Source organism: Protopterus annectens, chromosome 1.part0 (assembly GCF_019279795.1).
Source record: "Protopterus annectens isolate FY-2018-M chromosome 1.part0, PAN1.0, whole genome shotgun sequence".
Lineage (NCBI taxonomy): Eukaryota > Metazoa > Chordata > Ceratodontiformes > Protopteridae > Protopterus > Protopterus annectens.
In genome coordinates, this window is record NC_056725.1 from 442,855,805 (window position 1) to 442,880,275 (window position 24,471).

The following is a 24,471-nucleotide window of genomic DNA, read 5'->3' on the forward strand; positions in this document are numbered from 1 at the left end:
CTAAGCAGGTTTGCCCGCTGCTCAGCTTAGCTCACCATATTCAAAATCATCCAATCATGGCAAAATGCAGGAATTCAGCCCTATTTAAACCTTGCTGGCAGGAATACAGCCATAACCAGTTGTAGCTGATCACTGCAGGCAGTATGGCTGGCGTTGGTGAGGGTACATGCTTTTGGGTGCAGCGTTGGGGCATTCAGGAGTCCAGGGTCATGGTTGGATGCCTTGTGAAAGATCATGAAGGGAAACTGCTGCAGGACCAACATCAGGGCTCACAATACAAAGTGGAGTCTTGGGAACATCTCACACACAATCTTACCAGTGCTACTGGCATCCCTCAAACTGGTAGGCAGGTCCCGCACCATTATGCTGACCTCAAGTGTAGGAAGAGGTAGCTCTTGGACCAGTGGACCCAAGACACATGGGCACAGAATGTCCCAGAAGTGTGTAAGTATTAGTATCACTTATTGTTCCCCAAAGTCCAGCCAGAGTATGTGATTGATAGGTATGCATAAATGTTTCTTTATCCCCTGTACAGCCAGAGATGAAAGGGCTGCGAACGTGGATGCACATGCAAACAGGCTGTTGAGGTTGTGCCTGGAGTCTGATGAGTACAAATCTAGCTTGCAGTATTCAGGGCAAATAAATAGAATAGAGAAGAATGTTAAACACCAGTAGGTAAAGTATGTTCTGTGTGTAATTAATAAATGACTGTTAGCCAATTAATAATGATGTACAGGATATTTAACAATAAAGGTCTCTGTAACTTTCAATAAAAGTAAAAACGCAAGACTGTTGTGTTTACTTTGTTATGTTATGGTAGGAATATAAATGTGTACAGGTTCTGCACAGCAACCATGGCTCTGACAGCAAGAATGAAGTGAGGCTCATCTTGCAAAGATTGTGGAGCTGTAAAACAGGTGAACAGTTATATGAAATGTGCCATGCACCAAGATGTGAACCCTGAATAGTAAGCTAGGAAATCAAATGTTATCCCTTGCAGCAGTGCTTTGTGTTAATTATTGCTTTCCAGATTGTAATATGTCAAAGTATGAATACACAGTACAAGAACCATCTGCCATGCATAAATGTCAGATTGTGCAAACCAGAGAGTAGTAGGGAGTAACAAGTCATGTAAATCAGTACTGATCAGTATACTTGTGAAAAACAGAAGACCTTACAGTTGTTAACTGCCATCTCTCTCTCTCTCTCTCTCTCTCTCTCTCTCTCTCCCCCACCCCTGTCTGCATCAATAATGTATACACATAAATAATGGGTATGTCTTTCACCAAACCTACTGTTGGGACTTGTGTTTTATTGTTCTACAAATATTGAATTGCTTGAATATTAATGAACCTCATTAAAATACTATAATTGGTGGCCTGTTGCTCTCAATGTAACTTGCATGCTGTTATAATGCCTACTGTGGTTCCATATATGCATGGGTTCTGTTTGCTATGCAACTGTTTCAAAACTGTTTTATGGAGTAATTTGGAACACCCATGCATGCTGTCATAACTAATCTTGAAATGTGTTGTTCATGACTGACTAACATATTTTTTAAAACCTGAACATGATGCAAGTCTGGGAAGGCAGATCCCAGTGGATCTGCCTGTCCCACCTCATCTGACCATGGCACTGGGCCCTAGCACATCTGGGACCCTACTTGGGCCTCCTTCTTCCATTGGTCCTACCTCAACTTCAGGAGGAACTGCCTTAGGGGAGAGGAGACCGTCACATGTAGTCAGGTTTGGGGACAGCTGTGTAGTGCCCAATTGGAGTTCGGTGATCATCTGCACCAGCTAGATGGCTGTCTGGCACAACTTGAGGGTCAGTCTGCCCCTCCTGTAAAGTCCCCACCACAACCACTTTTGGGGACGTGAAGGTGCAGCGGTAACTGCCCATGGGTGGGGACCTCAATCCCATTGTACCCATTTGGGTCTCATGTGCATCTGATTCCCAAACACCCTCCCTGACAAAGGTGTTTACCACCCACATGTGTCATATATTGGCTCTGCCTGCTGTCTTGTCTGTCTTCCTACCCATCTTACCTCCCCAAATGTACCTACTATCCTTCCTCAACATTCCACTCTCACCGTAAAAAAAAAAGGGCTATTTGTTCCCCCAAAAAAAAAATTACGCCTCATACATAGCTGTCTATTTCACACACATGTCCACTGGACACATGTAATCTGGTCCAGTTTGCATGACAACACATTACTGTTGTCCTCATCCCTCTCTCAGGGGGTTGAGTGTCCAAATTCACTTCCAAATTTTGTAGACATTCACAGCTGTTGCTGTAGAAGAAATGCACAGCTATGGAACTTTCCTACACCTGCATATCCCTAGCTATCATTCATACTGTACTTCCCTGTGTGTGCCCCTTTTTCCACCACTTTCCTTCCACCCCTTTTTCTTTTCTTTTAAAGAAATTAGCACAGGGGTAAGTGTGAGTAAGTGCCGCTAAGTGAAGCTAAAACAGACTAACCGTGTTTTAGCAACACTTAGCATCATGCAGACCCAAACAAACCTGATTATAACTGCTTAAAAGTGCCTTAATTACTCTGTATCCAACATCCCTTGTTCTGTCCAGCACCAAAATAACCAACCTTACCAAGTCTCGAACCCAGGATGTTATGCTCTACAATCACAGCAACATACCACTACACCATCTGAGCTAAAAGAATTACTGTTGCTTTTTCAAACTTATCATGCAATCTGGTCATTTAACATTAATGAAAAAATATATTAGTCCCAAGTCTCAAACCTAGGACCCTGTAAGCTACAGACAGAGCAATGTACTACTACACCATCTGAGCTGTAATTGTTGTGGTTGCTTTTTCATACATATCATGCAATAGAGGCACAGAACAATAGTGCGAAAGCTCTGGAATTATTCATGTGTTGTATATAGACACACACACACACACACACACACACATATATATATATATATATATATATATATATATATGTTGAAACATATATATGAAAACGTAGCACATATAAATATATGAATGTATATATATATATATATATATATATATATATATATATATATATATATGGAAAGAATTGGGTAGATAAACTGTGGAAGTTGCTGCAGTAACACTGTCTTTCCTAACATATTTGAATGCAATATCAGATGTCTGAGAAATCAATTGCTTGTCATTATGCAGTGAGTGCATTCCACACATCATCCCACTGAATTATCAGCAATACACACCTGTCATGCAGACCAGACCAAATATATGAGCCAGACAACTGTGCATCCTAGGAACACTTGGAGGGTTGAGACCTATGAGCGCAGCTATGTAACATTAGGGAAACTATACTGAGCTGACAAGCATGTCACCAAGTAACATCCAAACTACAGTCAGGACAATGCATCACTACCCCAATGCAGCTTTTGGGAATTACATATGAATTAGCTACTATAGCACGCACTACAGGAATGGAACTGTACTGACAGACAGCAGTATAAAAGTGCATGCTCGCAAACAATTGCACCACATTCACAGCTACATACCAGTAGGCCTACCAAATACTACAGTATAATGGCTGTGTGGACATATATATCCTGAATGAAAGCCACACAATATCCCTACATATACTGTGCCAGGTCACAGTATAGCTGGAATTGTGGGGTGTTATGGGACATGTCTCAAAATGCATATACAAACATATACTGCTGATAGACCACCCATAACTGGAGTGGTATGCACAGTTGGATACAAAAAGACCATTGCCACTGACCTCTGCCAGCCTCCCTACACAGTCCAACTAATAAGTACACAGTACCCTGCTACAAAATCATGATAGGCCATACAGAATGGTCAGACATGCTCCAACCTCTTAGCAAAACAACTAAAATGACTGAAGATCGTAAACAGAAAAATAGTCAGCCAGTAATCCACACATATTTAATATACTCTGACATCTCAGCCAAAGCCTTCACGTATTAAAACATTACAAAACATACTTACCTTAAATACAAGAAGCAATTAACACTTAATTACATATTTAAATAAACAGCCTCCAATTACACTCTTCATTTAACCCCCTAGGGGCTAAAGTATCAAATGTTAAAATGTAAATCGATTCTTTACATAACAATTGTTCTGTTATAAGTGTTCTATCAAACTGAGAAGCAGACCTTTTCCAAAATAGTACCTTGTAACCCACTACTGTCCCCATGGTGAAATGTATTAAAATGTACAGCTATAGAACTTTCTTCTTTCATATTAGTAATATCTCTCACATATTCTAACAGCCTAATTTAAAACACTTCCTACTCTTCCCCATATGAAATTTGTTACAAGGGCATCTAAGAGCATTCTCTATACACAGATCTCTTGACTGTACAGGGTTCAACATGTTGTCCAGCCTTTGCCCTCATATTTATGTCCCCTACCCCACAACATGTGGGATTCCACAACATCACTGGGATGATAGCAGGAATGACAGCACTAAATAATGATAGACCATACCTATCAACCTCTTACTGTGTGACATCTGCACAAAGCCTGACATAACTGGGGAACAGAGGTCCCAAAACAGGGCAATATTTGAAATATTGCTGTATACACTGAGAAAGTTGCTGGTGTTACAGAGTTTGTTGTAACATATCTTTTCTGTGGGATATGAAATCAGTAACACAAATGGATGTTGGCATTTACTGATTGCAATCACCACAGTATGCTACTGATTTGCCAAGGACAACACCTGTCTGGGGAATAGACCAAGCATAACAGGCAAATCTCTAGCCATTATGTGGCTAGCCCTACAGTTGAGAGCCATGCAGACACATAACTTTGTCAGACTGAAATCCATGCAGAACTAGCATGTCCAGACAAACCCTGTTAAACTAGCAGTATTCAAACCATATGACAGCAATACACACATTCTGTCCCTATGTCTTGAACCTTCTCCACCATTAAGTTTGCCCGTCTCCACAAGTCTTGTTGTAAAAGGTAATCCCACCTGCCATCTGTAACACTGTAGCTCACACACCTCCATGATGGCTTACTCACAGGCAAGGTAAAGAGCCAACGCCCACATGAAGTACTCAATTATATGAGTGTGTTGCCATGACATTGGCTATTGAAATAACTACTCAACTGCTCTGCATGCAATTAGCAAGTGGGGAACACCAATTGGTGCAAAAGCCATCACTTGGTCATGAGCATTACCTACAAAAGTCAAACTGCCACCTATTCAAACCAGCTCTATACCTGTAGGTGAGAGAGACAGAGAGAGAAAGACTTCAAGTCAAGATACCAAACCTGAAAATATTACCCAATCTACTTTCCAAAAAAAAAAAGATATGTGAAACAAGTAAGCATGTAATTGAATGCAGTAGGTGGTCTGTAATAGTGGGAAATAGGAGGTTGAAAGAATATGTCTCAACAAGACTTGCTGTACTGATGTACTGCTGAACAGCACCTATGGCCATAGCATCTGGCTCTGTCTGCAGTGACATAGATCACAGCTCAGGCCCCTGACTCATCCCAGGAAAGGACAGCTGACATATAACAACTACTGGAGTGTGCCACTGCTAGGCTAGCTACTGGGATGTTGTACATATCCATGTTACCTGTGGATATAACTATGATACAGGTTTACCTTGTAAATCTAAGAGACCTATACAGAGCATGTGCATAGTAAAGTACTGTTGCAGAAGTGTGTGTGGAACTGAACTGCATGTGATATAGTGAGTTCATACCATTCAACTGTACAGTGTTCTGCTGGACAATAAGCACATGTGTGCCTGATATCTGTAGTCACTTACACATAGAGTTGTGTTATGTCAGGCAAACCATTGGCAAGTCTGTGAACAATGACATCATAACATAATAGCCTAGTTATGAATGTCGGGCATCCTTCAGGTTATCACTGTGATGGCAAAGCCTACTGTGCAATCAACTTACTTATGTATGTTACAGCAATATTAATACAGTGTCAATATTGATGTGCCTTTGCCACACATTTATGTGTGCCATTCTCCAGATGTCCTACTATAACAAGTTGAGAAGTATGTCTGAGCAGCAAGACTGTAAATACAGTGTGCCATACTAACATAGAACAGAAATGTATGCCAGGTATTACCTGAGCACATGTATGTATGCGTATGTTCAGCTGGAAGGCACAAAACAACTGACATGGGTTGCAAGCATTCAGGTAAATAAGTTGTGCATGTTGTACATGTGTGTAATATCAGTTTCAGTGCATACAACAGACATAAATGTCTACAGCTACTGGTTGTTGCATTGCCCTGACACTGAAATGGGTACTAGAATAGGCATGATTATAAGGTTGTAATCGGAGAAGTTCCAACTGTGTTATGACCCTCTGTCCATGCCTACCACAAACAGCTATATGAACACCTACATACAGTGGATATCAAGAGTGTACACACCCGTGTTGAAATGCCAGGATTGTGTACTATACGAAAATAAGACCACAGAAAATCATTTCAAAACATTTCCCACCTTGAATGTGACCCACAACCTGTACAATTTTATTGAAAAACAAACAAATCTGTTACGGGAGAAAATATAAAACATAAAAAAGTACTATAAGATGGTTGCATACATGTGCACACACTAAACTAATACTTTGTTTACTCACCTCTTGCTGTAATCACAGCATTCCGTCTTCTTGGGTACACACATGCCATCAATTAAAGAGACTTTGATTAACCCCAAATAATGTTCAGCTGTCATAGTAGGATTTATTTGACACTTACCCAGTTGCCTGCTACAGCAAAAGCCATGTTTTGCAGAGAGCTTACAAAGCATCAAAGGGATCTCATTGTGGAAAGGTATCAGTCAGGAGAAAAGTAGATAAAGTGTCCACAACATTGGATATACCATGGAATACAGTGCAGACAGTCATCAGACAGTGGAGAAGATATGGGACAAATGTGACACTGCAAACACCTCGATGTCCATCCAAAATGGATAACATGACGAGATGACAACTGGCCATGGAGGCTGCCAGGAGCCCTACAGCAACACTGAAAGAGCTGCAGGAATGCCTGCCAAGTTCTAGGTGTGTACCACATGTGACAACAATCTTCTGTATTCCCCATATGTCTTCCCTGTGGGGTAGGATTGCAAGATATTAGACTTTTATTACACAGAAACACATCCATGGCCGGACAAACATTGCCAAACACTACATCAAGTCTCCCAAAAGCTTGTTGGACAATGTGTCATGGTCTGATGGGACCAAGGCTGAACCTTTGGTCCACAATTCCAAAAGGTATGTTTGGCCCAAAACAACTCTTTGCATCACCAAAAGAACACCATCCCCCTGGTGAAGCATGAGGTTGGCAGTATCATGGTTTGGGGTTGCTTTTCTTAAGCTGGAACTGGTCCTTTAGTCAAGGTGTAGGAAATTATGAACAGTTCCAAATGCCAACCATTTTTGTCCCAAAACCTTCAGTCATCTGCTAGTAATCTGAAGATGAAGAGGGATTTTTCCTGTTAACATGACAATGACCCCAAGCATACATCCAAATCAACAAAAAAATGGCTTCACCAGATGAAAATTACAGTCTGGGAATGTGCCAGCCAGTACCCAGACCTACATCCAATAGAAAATCTGTGGGTTGACCTGTATACGGCTGTGCACAACAGATGTCCTCACAAACTGACATATTTCTAGAGCTGTTGCAAGGAAGAGTGGGCAACTATTGCCAAGTAAAGATGTGCCATGCTGATAGACTCCAACCCAAGATGACAAAATTTTGTAATTATCTCAACCGGTGCTTCCACAAAGTATCAGTTTAAGGGTGTTCACACTCATGCAACCAGCTTATTGTACTGATTTTAATTTGCATATGTTTTCCCATAACAGATTGTTATGTTTACAATTGACATGCACAGACTATAGGTCACATTAAAGGTGGGAATTGTTTTTAGATGAGTTATTGTGGTGTCATGATATGATAGCACAAAGACCAGGCATTGTAACAGGGGTGTGTACACTTTTATATCCACTGTGGTTGTATGGACTCAGCAATAACTGACCTGTAAAACCTGCCTCCACCAAGATAGAGCAATTCCCTTTGGTGGCAGCAGCAATACACAAACCATATAATAGGTTGCTATATTGGCTGTACAGGGCCACATAGGTGCAGGCAACAACTTGGAAGCATGTCCACTTCTATCTGAACAAGCATGTTATGTCACAGGTGACTCCCTGTAAGGCTAACTGTGAGTACAAATCAGACATATCCACACCGCCAAGGCCAGTCACAAGGGTGTCTCCACATATGTTGTCAGTGTCAGAGGCAACAACACAATTCACCCTGTACTGGTGGTAAATCACACCTCATACACATATGCCATGGCTATAGGCAACCTGCATCAAACAGGTTAGGTGTGAACATCACCCCCCCCGTCACCCCCATCTGTATAGAGGGATATGCACATCAACTGCACACCTCCTCTCATCAATGATGATCAGGTACATATTGCCTACTGAAAGGCAACAACAGCAAGTATCCATGGGGCCTAATAACATCCCTGTCAGCATCCTACATTAACTCAGGAATGTGCTTACAGTTCCATCACACACTGTAGTCAACCACAGCCTTGGCACCATCCACACTCCATCCACATGGAAGAGGCCACTGTCATCCCTCCACAGATAAATGAATGGGGAATAGAGGATTATGCAATTAACTGTCCATCATTGGGGGGATATGACACATCAGGGCCAGGAGTGCAATGCAAACTGATATTATGCTGATAGATTAGAGAGGTATGGTGTAGTTGTGAGTGGTGGCAACAAATATCCACTGTTGATGTGCAATTTCTGTCCAAACTGTTGACAACTCTGTGATGTCCTATGATGTGTTTCCCTGTTTATGTCTTCCAGGTTGTATGCAGCATCCTAGGCTTCCACCATATACAGAGACTGAGAAAGCTACCATAATAAAAAACATAATCCATAACCAAGGAGTCATGTTTGGCCATAGCCAATAACATCTGTAGGAGTGGACCACCATGTGGAATGACCTAGTCCACAGGGTAAATGATCGTGGCCTGCACGCACAAACCTATGAGCAGGTCTGCATAGTGCAACTGACCTCATACACAATGCTCGTGAAGGGCTGCTGCCGTAGCCAGGGACCACTTAACTACAGGTGAGGGCCCAGCCATGCAGGCCCCACTGACACCCACTGAGGAGCTCACCAACCTTGTGGCACCCACCCCAACCATACAATAGGATCCAGAATCCAGCATTGTGGAGGTGGGAGACACCCACACAATGGACAAGGAGTGTGCAGGTAAGGCCCCAGTGCACATTACTAGAGTACTGTAGTATACATAGTTGTATCTGTAGAGAATCTACATGCATATGTCAGATAAAATAGCAGTTGTGGACATAGTTTGTAATGTACAGAAGTGCACATCTATGGTGATGGGCAGCATATTTTCTAGTATTGGGGGTTGTACTGTTAATGTGCAGAAATGCTGCTTCCACCCTGTACCAAGGCCACATGTGAGTCTCCTGACAGTACCTCTCTCCCACACCTATTTAGGTCCCTCTGGTTTATAAGTGGGGCAGCAACCTGTAGCTGGTGAGTATGGAATTGTTTTGTTGTAGTTTGCCAATAACCCAGGCATGTCAAGGCCATGCTATTTGCCATGCACACAACTGTCACACCTAGCCATGTTGATTGATGTGAATGTTCACTTGTGGTGGTGTTAACTGCAGTGTATCACAGTGATCACCATGGGGGCCTATCCGATGGGTATGTAACATTCCAGTAGCATACCTCACAACCTGTCAATGCAAGACGTCTGGACAGAGACCAACAAAATGGGGGGGGGGGATAAACCGGCTATGCTAGGGACATGTAGGAAACATTAATCCTATATAGTGGATACAACAGTGTACACACCCCTGTTAAGATGCCAAGTGTTTCTGATATATGCAACGAGAGACCACAATATTACATTCCACACCTTTTCCAACATGTAATGTGACCATAACATAAAAATTAACTTATAAAACAGAAAAATATGTTAGGGCACCAAATATGGGGTATACAAACCTTACAATACACTGGATGCATATTTTATTTATTTATTTATTTATTTTACATTTGTTGACTGGGATAGTCTGACTGGATACATGTCCATTTGCAGAGGAGGCCCGGGGAGATGAGCTCCAACATACATGCAGAAAATTATTACAGTTACACATGACGAGTACAGTTTAGAAATTCATATCAGTTTTACAATACATTGAAAAGATAGGCAGACATATGATAACACTAAATATAACATAGACAGTTCTTAGACAATCAGTAATACCCTGTCTGAGTGACATAAGCTGTCTCCTTTTACTTGTGGCTGTAGGATAGACATTAGTCGGGGTTAGTGCAAGTACATAACCGATGTGTTTTAAAGTATGGTTTAAGACTATTTTTAAATTGGATTATTGAGGGCATTGATGCAATATCGGTAGGAAGATAGTTCCCAGTGTTGCCAATGGAGTTGGTGAACAGATAGTCCCCCGATAAGTTGTTAGTTTTGACTGTTTGCACCAAAAGTCTGTTGGATGAGCATAGAGTCTTAAGGTTACTGTAGGGGGTTATACGTTTTTTAAGTATAGGGGTGTTCTCAGGTTGGTATAGAATCTTATGTGCAAATATTAATTGGTTATACTTGAGTAGGCTAGGCAATTCCAGCCATCCTAGCTGATTTATGTTTTGACAGTGGTGTGTCTTGTAAGCTGCTCCAATGGTAAATCTAGCAGCACTATTATAGCAGCTTGATAGTTTGTTAAGGTCAGATTTATTCAAGTTTGTGAATAATGGGGAGGCATAAAGGAGGGTGGCTAGTAGATGTGTGGGGATGGATATGGGGTATGCTATGACATCCACAGCTTTTTGTAGATACTCTGCTGGTAAGAGATCAGCAGAGAGGATGGTAGGTTTCAGTTTCTTAATTAGGGTTTGGATAAGTGATGTGGGGACTGGTTAAAGGTGAAAGGAGAGCTAGGAGCTGGGTATAGTAGTAGTTATATTTGGGCCCCCAGGAGATAACTGGCTGGCTAGGGATTGGATAGTCTCAGTAAAGAGGCTATTAAAAGTATTGGCAATTTCTTCTGTGCATTTTTGGTTGGAATCTGAGGGGGTAGGAGTGGTGGATTGCCCTGGGTAAAGAGGTTTATTAATACCTGACCAAAACATGTGAGGCTTATTTTGGTGTCTTTGTTGTAGCTGGTAGGAGAAGTTTTTTTGTCTACCATAATGGATCTTTTTGTGTCATTCCTTAGTTGTCTATATTTAAGATGATCTAAAGGGGCTTTTGTGGAATGCCATTTGGCCCAAACTTTGTTTCTAAGTAAGATTTTTTTGTCTGGTTTCTTTTAAAATCCAAGGGGCTACTTTTGTTTTTGTTCTAATAGTACGAGATGGTGCATGGCAGTCAAGGATGGCTAGGAATTTGGTATTAAAGTTTTTTACTGCTTCTTCCAGTGACAGTTTTTTAGATCTGACCAATCACATGCTTTCAGATAATTTTTGAACTTAGTGGGGTTAAAGTTTTTATTGTTCCTTATTGTTTTATAAGTGGATTGGTTGGGAATGTTAGCCTTATGCCTAATTATGAAGGTTAAAACGTGATCACTTATATCATCATATGTGTGCATACCCTCCAAATAACATATTGTGGAAGCAGCTTGTGATGTACTGACAGCATTCACTCTGCTTGGGTACACATCTGCCATCAAGTACAGGGACTCAATGTAACACCGAATAATGGTCCGCTGTCTGAGTGGTGTATTAATGACATTTGCTCAGATGCCTGTAACAGAAGAAGCCATGGCTTGCACACATCTTGCAAAGCATCAAAGGGATCTCACATTTGAAAGATATCAGTCAGTAGTAGGGTACAACAACATTACCACAGCATTGCATATATCATGGAACACAGTGGAGACAGTCATCAAAAGGTGGATTAAATATGGGGAAACAGTGCTGTTGAAAAGAACCAGATGTCCTTCCAAAACAGATACAAAGACATGTCAAGAACTGGTCAGGGAGGCTGCCAGGTGACATGCAGCAACACTGAAGGAGTTGCAGGAATCTCTGGCAAGTACTGGTTGTATAGTACATGTGGCAACAATTGCCTGGATTCTGCATAAGTCTGGCTTCTGGAGAAGAGTCAGTAGACGGAAGCATTTACCCACACCAAACAGTATACAGGGCTTTGTACAAGTAGCAAACATAATATCAAGTCTTCCAAAAGCATGTGCTGAAATGTGTAATGGTGTAATGAGACCAAGGTTCAAACTTACAGCCACTATCCCTAAAGCTACATGTGGTGCACAAGCAACACCTCACTTCCTCTGAAGATCAGCATCCACACATTGAAGCTCGCTGGTGGCAGTGTCCTGCTTTGGGGTTGCTATTCATTACCTGGAACTAGGCCTGTAGGCATGGTGGAGGGAATTATGAACAGTTCCAAATAACAGTCATGTGGGCCAAAGCTCTCAAGCATCTGGAAGATGGCTAAGGATGGAGAGGAGTTTCAGCTTCCAACATGAGAATGACATAAAGCATACATCTAAAGCTACTTAAGAATGGCTCCACCTGAATACAATCAAGGGTATGAATTGGGCCAGACAAAGCCCAGACTTAACACCAATAGTAAACCCCCAGTGTGAACTCCAACAGCTGTGCACATGAAATGGTCTTGCAATCTGACAGAGCTGGGGGATCTTTGCAGGCAAGACTGTCCAAATAATGCCAAGTTAAGATGTGCCATGCTGATATACCCCTTCTCAGGAAGAGTGACTGCTGTAGTTCACTTAACAGGTGCTTCAAAAAAGCATTGGTTTAAGGGTGTTCAAACTTATGCACACTTATGCAACCACCATATTGTATGCATCTCACTCAGTATATTTCACAACTAACACATTTGTTTTTTTTCACAATTGGATTGCACAGGTCATATGTCAAATTTAAGGTGGGTAATTTTTTTGAATGCAGTACTGTGGTCTCATTTTATATAACACAAGACCTTGGCATGTTAACAGGGGCATGTACACGTATCATATCCACATTAAGCTTAGAAGGTTTTTGGTGTAACAGGGTTTCTTTGAACATACATTCACTGCTGGTGATGAGGTCTGCAAATCAAATGTATGTCGTTAATTAATGACATCAATCCTCATATCATCCCAGTTATGTGTCAGACAAACAAATAGGGGTTATGAGGAACAAAGCAAACATATGTGCCAGACATCTACACATTCTTCAATGACTTGTATGGTTGTAAGTTATGGTCTACAGTAGTTGCCACAGTAGGTGCTATACAGGTGAAAAACAATAATGTGTACATGGGTGCAGTGTGTGCTAGAGGAATAGATGTCACCTAACAGTACTCATGCATCCCAGAGATGTATATTGTTAGTAACAAGGATTAAGAATGGCTACAATGCATGATGTTGAGGGCTGTGTGTCATGCATGTCACCTTTTGGGTAATGTGAGGTCTGTGTAATATCTTTGTGCCACCTCACCTGTAAGTGTCTGCATGCATGTCTCTGTGTGTGGCTGTGTGCATGTCTGTATGCACGTCTATGTGTGTGGCACCCAACCATAATGTACAGGTATTAATTTACATATATTGTCTTCCCCTCACAGGTGGCAATGGGGGTTGTGGTCCCTCCCACTTAGAAACTGATGTCAGTGTCTCTGCAGACTCTGACAATGATGATAGGCATAGTGAGGCATAGTTGAGGTTGTCAGGGGCTTTTTCTGTCTCATTTATTGGCATCTCACTGTTGTCAACCCCATCCGCACACACAGTCACAATGCCCACACATATCCCATCACCAGTGGCCATAGTTAATGGACAATTGGTCGGTAGTGGCATGGGACATGCAAGTGTCGTGACTATGACAAGTGTGTCTATAGACACCAGCTATAGCCAGATAACAGGCGAGGTCCCACACAGGTGGACGGACAGGGGTCCTCAAAGGAGGACTGCTGCCCGTCATGCCCCTGTCATAAATGCCACAGCAGGTGTCACCAGACATATGTTTTGGACCATTATGGAAGCACAGGCATGTAATGAACGTAACACCAGATGGATTCTCAGGGTCAAGAATGCACCTCTTCCTGCTATGTGCAAAAGCAACCATGATCTTGCTGATGCCCACCGTTATTATGCAGTTGGGTGAGAAGTTGTCAGTCCTTGACCATGGAATGTCTGTGTTAGAGCATGTGGTGGGAGTTGGCCATTGACCACATGGATGTAGGACAGCAACACATACAGCTGAGGGTCTACGTGGCCATGCAACTTCTCACTCCCGTAGTGGCAGTACCAGCAGCACAACTGCAGGGAGGTTGCTGTCCATGTCACAATGCAGCAGGCCATGGGCACATGCTCCTGCCCAGTCTCAACAGGGACATGGATCCAGCAGACAGCAGTCACCATCAGGGAGCAGTACTGCATCTGGCCTTGTGCCTGGTGGTGCCAGTGGGGCCCCTGGCAGGCCCAATTCCCATGTCTTTGGCCAGAGACAGTAAACTGTAGATCCTGTCATATAGAGTCCACAGCTGTCCAACATACCCCTGTGTAGGGCAGCCACATGGCATGACTGTGTGCATCCATATACACACACATCAACATCAAAGCCAGGTTACCTCCAGACTTACACACACCACCTCTGCATGGCCCATTTAATGAGCACCCCCCCAAACACACACACATGAGGTCAACCAAATGGCCCAGCCTAGGCCTCTGGCAAACCCACACCACACCCTGTGCATATGATGATACATGTGTCACATCCCTGTCATCCACACCATTGATGCAGGGACATGCTAATATGATTTTGATGCACAGAGTGAATTTAGTACAGTTTAGCAATGTAATGCTGTGTAAAGTGTTGTCAGCCAGCATGTTTAATGGTTACACATCAGTATGTAGCTGTCCAGCCATGATGCATTATTGTTGTTATTAATGCTGACTGAATGTGGTCTCCATAATATATTATGTTTGTGTTCTAGGTGTCTGTGTGTCTGTATAATGTGGCCCTGCAGTCATTATCTTCAAGGGGTATGGCAGTGTGGTAATACATTGAGTGTGTCATACCCAGGGTTCAACTGTACACAATTAACAGGTCTGAATAACAGTTATTGCATGTGCCACATAGCTTATAGGGCTGAGGGGTGTATACAGGTAAGTGTATGGTGGCTGACATCAGCAGCTCTTGTATAGTCGACAATGGTAAGTGTAGTGGGTGGAACACACCTCAGATTTGTAAATCCCATACACCCAGAGGGTATTGTGTTGACTCAACACACAGAGAATACTGTTCACATACACACACACACACACACACACACACACACACACACACACACACACACACACACACACACACACACACACCATCTAGTTAGTGGTAGTACAGTATTAGGCAGTTATCACAGGTGGCACAGAGCTCATAGTGTGTTGTTTCCAAAGTACATGTATAGTGAGTAACATCACATGCCCTTGTATGGTATGGCAATGGGTGGTGTAGTGGGCATGACACATTTCATAATAGTGTTGTGCACAAGTGTACATACTCCAAAACACTGTTATACACACCAATGCACACACACAAGTGTGCCAGTACTGTGATTAGAAGCCCTGCTTCTATAGCTGCTCATTCTATACTGTTACACAGTTGCTGCACACAGCACAGGGCTTATAGGTTTGCAGAGTGTGTACAGATACCTCTACGGTTGATGTAAAAAGTGGCCATCATAGAGTAGAACATAGGACATGTGCTGAGAGTACGATGGCCTAAAATTGTAAAACATGGCCACCCAATGGATATATTCTTCACTCAAACACACACACTCAGAATACTGGTCTTGCAGACATACACACACACACACACACACACACACACACACACACACACACACACACACACACACACACACACACACACACACACACACACACACACACACACACACACACACTCACACACACACACACACACACACACACACACACACAAACACACACACGTGCACAGTTTTGCCAAGACTGAGATTAGAACCACTGCCTATCAACTTTTTGCTACTAAAGTGTTAGGCATTTATTGCATGCACCATGGAGCTTGTAGAATGAAGTGTGTTCCACAGTTCCTCTAATGTGAACAACATCACCAGGCCTTGTACACTATGGCAATGGGAGATGATCAACACAGATACAGTCATACACACATTTGCCAGACCGGAGGTTAGCAGTCCTGACTATCTCGTCAGTCAATCCATACTGTTGCATAGTTCCTGCACATAGTGCAGCCCTTATTGGGGTGTAGAGTGTCATCAGATAACTCTAAGGTTGATGGAGACAGCAGGCCTCATACAGTAGTCCTTGGGACATGTACTGGGAGTACCATGGTCTAAAAATGTAAAACCCACACCCCCACTGGATATAGTATTCACACAAAACACAGGATACTGTTCTCACACACACACAATCACACATTTGCCCAGACTGAGGTTAGAACCACTACCAATCTAGTTATTGCTACTACAGTGATATACATTTATTGCACATGCCACAGAGCTGGTAGGGTGCAGACTGTTCCATGTCTCTTCTAAGGTGAGCAACATCACCAGCCCTTGTAAAGTATGGCAATGTGCAGTGTACCAGGAGAGTGAGGCCTCAAAATGATGTCCCCTACACATATGCACACGTACAAACACTTGCACACACACACAAACACACACACACACACACACACACACACACACACACACACACACACACACACACACACACACACACACACACACACACACACTCACATTTACCAGGACTCAGATTGGTACCCCTACCTATGTACTTATTGATGCTATAGTGTTATGCAGTTAACACAAGCTCCAAGGAGCCTATAGGGTGAAGAGTGTCACAAGGTACCTTTAAAGTGAATAACATCACCAGCCCTTGCAAATTATGGCAATGGGGGGTGTAGTGGGTGAGAAGGGCCTCAAAGTACTTTACTACAAGTTTACACATTCACATACACTTGTATACACAGTAATGCACACACACACACACACACACACACAAGTTTGTCAGTACTGAGATTCATAGGATCATGTGTTCATAGGTGTGTACTAGGCTAATGGGCATGAATCCATGACAAGCCTAGCCCATGGGAGTACCCTGGCATCATGCCACCTGACATTTGTTCCCAGTGCATCTATCGACTATTGCCACTTGAGTGTTGCCCAGGGGGACAGTTAAATTCCCCATCCATTCATCCAGATTTCTCTTGAAGAGGTCCAGTGAGGTGTTCTGATTTACATGTATGCAACATATATTGCATAACATGGCCACTCACTGTTTTATGGACTTGTCCCCCAGAATGTTCTGTTTATTGTGGTAATGAAGTTGAGGTATCCATGGCATGTGGTGCACATGGATTGGAGTTTCACTAGATATGGCATTCCTAACAGAGCTGGCCAGATATGGTATTGTCAGTCAAGCAGCAATTGCCTGTAAGTAGCCAAAATGTGGCCAAGAATACTTGGAAGTATTGGACTCTGTCCATATAGGACAGTTGTTTAAGGGCTAGGGTCCTGTTTGTGAGGTATACTTTCAGCCTCCACAGTTGTTGCAGGTGTCTAGTGAGCTACATGGCAAATGGGATATTGTACCTGCTGGTTGAGCTAATGAGAGGAGAGTAGAGCGAGACATTGACCTCTTCCTTCCTGGATGAAACACCCCTAGTTATGAGATGTGCCACATAGAAGGTATTTCTGTCCACAGTAGCAATTTGATGGTCAAAAGGGAAGTCACTGTCAACCTCTATTCCATTCCCAAGCCTCTTATAAGGACTTCTGAATCCATTGGACTACCAGCAATGTCTTAATTCATGGAAACCACATTGATTCGATTCCACAGGAGATTGTGACACATTTCTTTCCATTCAACCCAAGGCCAGTGTTCTGACAACAATTGGAAGTCTCAGTGAGGACTTTATGCAGAATATCAACATGATATGGGGATGTACACATAGCACCCACCTTGCAATTTTCTGCAAGCATTGTCAGCAAGGGTCTCTTCATGTCGGGCTGGATTTCAGAGGCATACATAAACATGAGGTAACCCAGGACCAGACCCTGTGGTAATCCACTCTTGACTGGTTATCAGTCTGATATGGAGTCTGCTGCCTTCACACTGTGAGTTCCATGCATGAGCCAGTTTGCAACCCACCTAGTTGCATAGGGATTGATGCCTAGATGGGTGTGTTTGGCTATGATTCCTGAGTGGAGACTGGTATCAAAGGATTAGAAGCCCTGCCTATCTTGATTTTGAGTCTGTACTGTTACATACCACTATAGTGGTTGACAACAGTGGGCACTATACAGTGGACATTTGGATGTGTACTGGGTGGACCACACAACAATTTTGCAAAACCCACCCCCGATGGATATGGTATACAATGAAACACGCACACTTGCCAAGACTGAGATTCAACCCCCTACCTATCTAGTTATTGCTACTACAGTGTTACGCATTTATCACATACACTTGCCAGGACTGAGATTCAAACCCCTACCTATATAGTTATTGCTACTATAGTGTTAAGCATTTATCACATGCACTACAGAGCTTATAGGTTGATGGGCATCCCAACATACTTCTAAAGTGAGGGATATCAGCAGCCTTTGTAAAGTATAGCACTTTGAGATGTACTGGTTGTGTACAGCCACAAAATACTTTAACCTACAGCTTTACACACACTTGCACACAAACAGAAACCAGGACTGAGAATAAAACTCCTACCTAACTAGATTGTTACACTATAACATTACACAGTTATCACAATTGCCACAGAGCTTATAGGGCTGAGGGCTGAACAAAGGAATCTTTAAAGGTGAATAACATCAGCAGGAGTGCTAAAGTAAGGCAATGGAAAGTGTACTGAGTGTGAATGGCCTCAAAATCATTAACCTACAATCACAAACACACACACACACACACACACACACACACACACACACACACACACACACACACACACACACACACACACACACACACACAAACCAACACACTTTTATATTTGCCAGGACTGAGATTAGAACTCCAATATAACTAGCTTGCTGTACTATAGGATTACACAATTATTGCAAGTGCCATAGAGTTTATAGGGGTGAAGGCTGACCAAAGAGATCTTTAAAGGCAACTGACATCAGCAGGCATGCTAAAGTAGGGCAAAGGAAAGTGTACTGAGTGTGAATGGCCTCAAAATCATTAACCTACAAACACACACACACACACACACACACACACACACACACACACACTCACACAAAAACAGACACACTTTTACATTTGCCAGGATTGAGATTAGAACTCTGACATAAATAGTTAGTGGTACTATAGTGTTACACAGTTATCACAAGCAGCACAGAGCCTATATGGCTGATGGCTAACCAAAGGTGTTTCTAAGGTAATTGCCATCAGCAGATCTTGTGATACAGGGCAATGGGATGTGTACTGGGTGGGTATGGACTACTTCCTACACACACTCACATTTGCCGGGACTGTGATTAAAACCCCTACCTATCTACTTATTTCCTCTAGTATGTTACATATTTATCGCAAGTGCTATTGAGCTTACAGGACTGAGACTCATCCAAAGGTACTTCTAAGGTGGCATACATCAGCAGATCTTCTAAAGTGGGGCTATGGGATGTCTACTAGGTGGGAAAGGCCTCATAATGCAACTCTTTCTATCACTGGCTGCCTCTCTCTTTCCCATGTCTATGTGTGTGTATGCTTGACATACTGTAGTATGTTGGCCATAGATATGTGTGTGTATTACACACAGTGGATGCAAATTTACCACAGCTGGCGTGGGTTTTCCTGACCAATGTGTGTGTGAAGACCAAAAGGTTTACATATCGGTGTGTGTGCACAGACATCTGCAAATTACAGATATCTATAGTCCACTGTGGTTTCAGACATGGGCTTCATTTCTCTATGTAGATACATGTCCAGTATGACCTTCTATATTGAGTGTGGCAATCCATTCCAGGGAGAGTTGTACTCCAGTCCAGGGTGCTGTGTGCAAAAACAAAGTGCCCATAAATTACCACATAAGTGGTAATCCATTAAGTACGGAAGAAGTAATTAGGGACCTAGGGACACAAGTTGATAGCAATCTCTCATTTGACAACCACTTGGCCAAAGTGGTTAGACAAACATTTTATATAGCCCACCTAATCATGAAGGGATTCACATCTAGATCTGGGGAGGTCATTGTGCCTCTTTACTCATCCCTCATCAGGCCCATAATTGAGTATAATGCCCCTTTTGGGATGTACCTTACCAGACACCTGCAGCAACTGGAAAGACCCCAAAAGTACCTCTCCAAGAGGATCAAAGGGCTCAAACAGATGCCATATGCTTCCTGGTTAAAGAAACTCCAGCTCTACTCAGTGGCATACCACCTGCTCAGAGGCAATCTGCATCTGATGTATAAAGCCATGTCCAACCTGGAATTAATGGACATGCTGCACCTCAGAAAATCCAAATCCCATTGAGCTACATGCTCGAGAGACTTGAACCTCAGCACTGAAATAAATAGGACATGCTGGAGGGACAGATTCATAACCCAGAGGCTCCCTTCACTCTGGAATAAAATCCCAGTCCAGGTTAGGCAGAGTCCCTCATTGACTCTCTTCAAGAGGAATCTTGATGAGTGGATAGGGGATCATAGGTTTACCCCGGATATCACTTCTGTGTCACTGTTAGACAGAGGCACAGTATACTAACCTCAAAAAAGGGCATAGCAAAATTCATTTAAAATGGGTGGCGAAAGCCAAACACACTCTGGCTAGGCTTATAAATGCCCTAGGGCAGATAGCCTAGTATGAACCTATTAACCTATGAACATATGAGCTATACATTGCAACCTGTTTCTGAAGGATATCTGTAGATAGGTTGCCAATATGGGGACACAATGGGCCAAACATAGGTGGATACTGTAACTGTGGTTCTTATTATTGTCTGTGTTGCTTGTGTAACACAGTTGGTTTTAGCAGAGATTTTCTGACATGTAATGTGTGACACTGTAATGTATTGTGTCATCAACTACTGACAGATATCATTGGTTGATCACAGTTATTTACCAGGGAAATACAATGGGGATGATGCACAGACCAGTAGTCTGAGGCAAAGGCTAGACATTCTAGCACAATGCAGCCATTGTGGAGGGGTGGATACAGCCAATTGACCGATGGAGCCGTGTAAATGATCCAGCACCTTGGTGGTATGCTGGCTGGGGATCCTCTTGCTGTGCATTTCTCATATTACTTGACAGGTCATATCTTGGTGTGGGCATACCTCTCAACAGTTCAGATTCTCCCAAGTAATATAGAGCCATGCCTCGTATATCTGGTTGATTTCCCTTCACATTGTGGTTTACAACCAGGTTTGTTGCTATTCACTCAGGGGTTTGAAGTCAGTGGGAATTATGACCAGACATTAGAGTTTCAGACTTCACACCCTCCATGACATCCATGCTTCTACACCCCCTCTGTTATTCTATCTTCTTCCTAACATTATGGCAGCAATATCTCTGAAGTATCCCTATATTTGTCCCAGCAATATTTATAGCTTTGTCCACAGTTCTTGCTGTAGGAGGTTGGGAGGCATGCCACTGGCATTTGGCAGCATGACCTTTCATTTGGTTTCTGTTTACTGTGTTAGGCTGTTAGTTAAGACCCCAATGACATTCCCTACAGTGGCACTATGGGTGAGGCATGGGCCTTTGTCAGAGGAGTGTAGGCCATGTGAGACTGATGCAGGCCATCTGTAGCAGGGCAGTGCATTCTGTCACTCATATGTTCCCAGGCTGCAAGCCCCCTGGGGTGACAGCGGTAAGTGGGTCAGATGTTACTGACAATCCTTCCTGTTCATGTTGATCCATCAGTCTGAGTGTCATCAGGGTGCTGCTTACAGCTAGGGACACACCTGAATGGGACACCAATTCAGCACGCTGCATCATGTGTGTCTTCCAATACTCAGTGGGGTCATTTTGAAATCATTCCCAACAGCAAGGATAAGATCAGTGTGATACCTCTGGCTGTTGGTTGGGGGTGACCTGAGTGCATGTGTGATATGGAAGCTTATGGCACCTGCCTCACAGGTATAATTGTCACCTTCTCCTTACCCACCTTGTGTATGGACATCAGCAGTCTGTTATTATTTTGTAACTTTGGTTTTGTGGTCTGCCACTGATTGGCCGGACTACCAGTATTTAATGGTAGAGGGACAACAAATGATGGCTAACCTCTATACATTATTCCAAAGTTGTGTGCAGTTGAGAGTTAAGATAGGTACTGTGTAAGATACTTCCACCTGTGTACTGTTTCTTTGTATGGCCCCCTGTTCATGACCTGTCCAGCATTCCACCAGTGACTGATATTGACATCTGGGCAGTGTGTACAACAGCTAACGTAGGTGTAGTTGACAAGCAGATTAGTTGGCACTGCTGTTCTTGGGACATGGCCCTGTCAACCACAGTACTGTGCCTAGGCCACTATGACACAACATCCAAGAGGCAAATGCTGACCACTTCCTGACAATATTAACCACACACATACTTAGCACATTGACCCCTGCATATTGTCAACATGCAACAAATTATCATGTTGTTTGGGACAGGCCAGGCAATGTGTGCTCCACTGATATTACTCTACAAACTTAAATGTTACTGCATTTCTATGTGAAGGGGGCACACTTGACGACTTTACACATTTGCACTGACTGTGCGGGTATTTCATGTACTGTTTGCTTCCATTTAGTATTGGATTGTACCCTATCTTGCAGAATGGAGGCATATCAGTAGAGAACCCAGGTTAGATTGTAATGCCATACAATTCAGTTTCAGATGTCTCACCCATCAGAACCATACTGCAACTGCCAGACCTGTTGTACTATGTCTCTGTAGGTCTGTAGGGGGATGTGCACAGTTACCAACATTTGTAGGCCTTTTCCAGAATTTTCTTTATGGTCATCTACACCTGTCCTGCTGGGTGAGGCTGGGGATGTGTATAGGAACCCCCACTGACATCCATGTGTGTGTGCCTATTGCCACCCAGTTAGTTGGCCCCCCCACCCCACATGTACTGCAGTGGGAGTTGTCACCTTGAGTACTACTACCTAGTATAGTGATGCCAGTATTTGTCATGGATTTTCTGCTGTCCCACATAGCTGTAAGTTGTCTACTGCTGTCCCATTCTGCCACCCAATTCCCTTACATGCTTGCATCAATACCACAGATATACTATCAGACCATACTACTTCATTCATTCATTGTTAGGACAACTGAATTACCTTGTGCCCGAGGCAGTTGTGAGGATGATGCTTGAGAGCTGACTATGTCGGATGCACATAGTACACTGCCTATACATGGTACGGCACAGGTAGTTTCATGTTTGGCATCCCTTTTACTGTGTGTGCGAGTCAGAGAAAGGTATCATTCCCTGGGTCCCAACAGTGTCAGTGCATGTGATATGCATTGCCTTTTTGCCAAGGCATGGGCATACTGGACATGCCTTTGTCTGCCTACAGAGGCAGGCTCAGGAGGTTCCTCCTCCAAGTCCCTCTGTGCTTGTGGTGACCTTGGCAATGGTGGGGGGCTGTGTGGCCCTTCCCCGTACTGTTCCTGCTGCAGCTGTTTCTGCAGGATCATATTGTGTAGCATGGCACATACTATGAACATGTGTGCACATGTGGCTAGAGAGGACTGCAAGGCTCCACCGGATATGTCAAAGCAGTGTAACCGTGACTTGAGCATCCCAAACACATGCTCTATAATGATCCCGGTTTGTGCATGTGCCTCATTATTGCATTCTTTTGTGGGTGTGTGTGCATTTCTGATGGGAGTCATCATTGACTGCTCCACTGCATAGCCAGCATCCCCCACCAAATGGCCATATGGAACATCCCCCCTGGCAAATCCCTGATACAGCTGTGAGGAATGCCAGATGTGAAAGTCATGCTAGCTTCCAGGGCTGCCAGCACACACATTCATGATTATACCCTGGGCATCGCACATGACCTGGCAGTTGATGGAGGGGAAGCCCTTGCAGTTGGTGTAGGCCCTACCCTGCTCACTGAGTGGTGCTTTGATGTGGATATGCATGCAGTCTATAGCACCCAGTACCTCAGGGTATTCTGCTATATGGAGGAAGAGGCGCATATTGCTGGTCAACTCCTCAGGGGTGCTGGGAAAGTATATATACTCACCGGCATTTGGTAACATGGCATCCAGGAACTGGTGGAGTACCCTGGATGCTGATGCCTGTGAGAGTCCTATGATATCCTCAGTTTGTCTTTGGAAGGTACCTGTAGCTAATATCTTTAAGGCTACACATAAGCCATGGTGGTAAAGTGGTAGCATTGTTA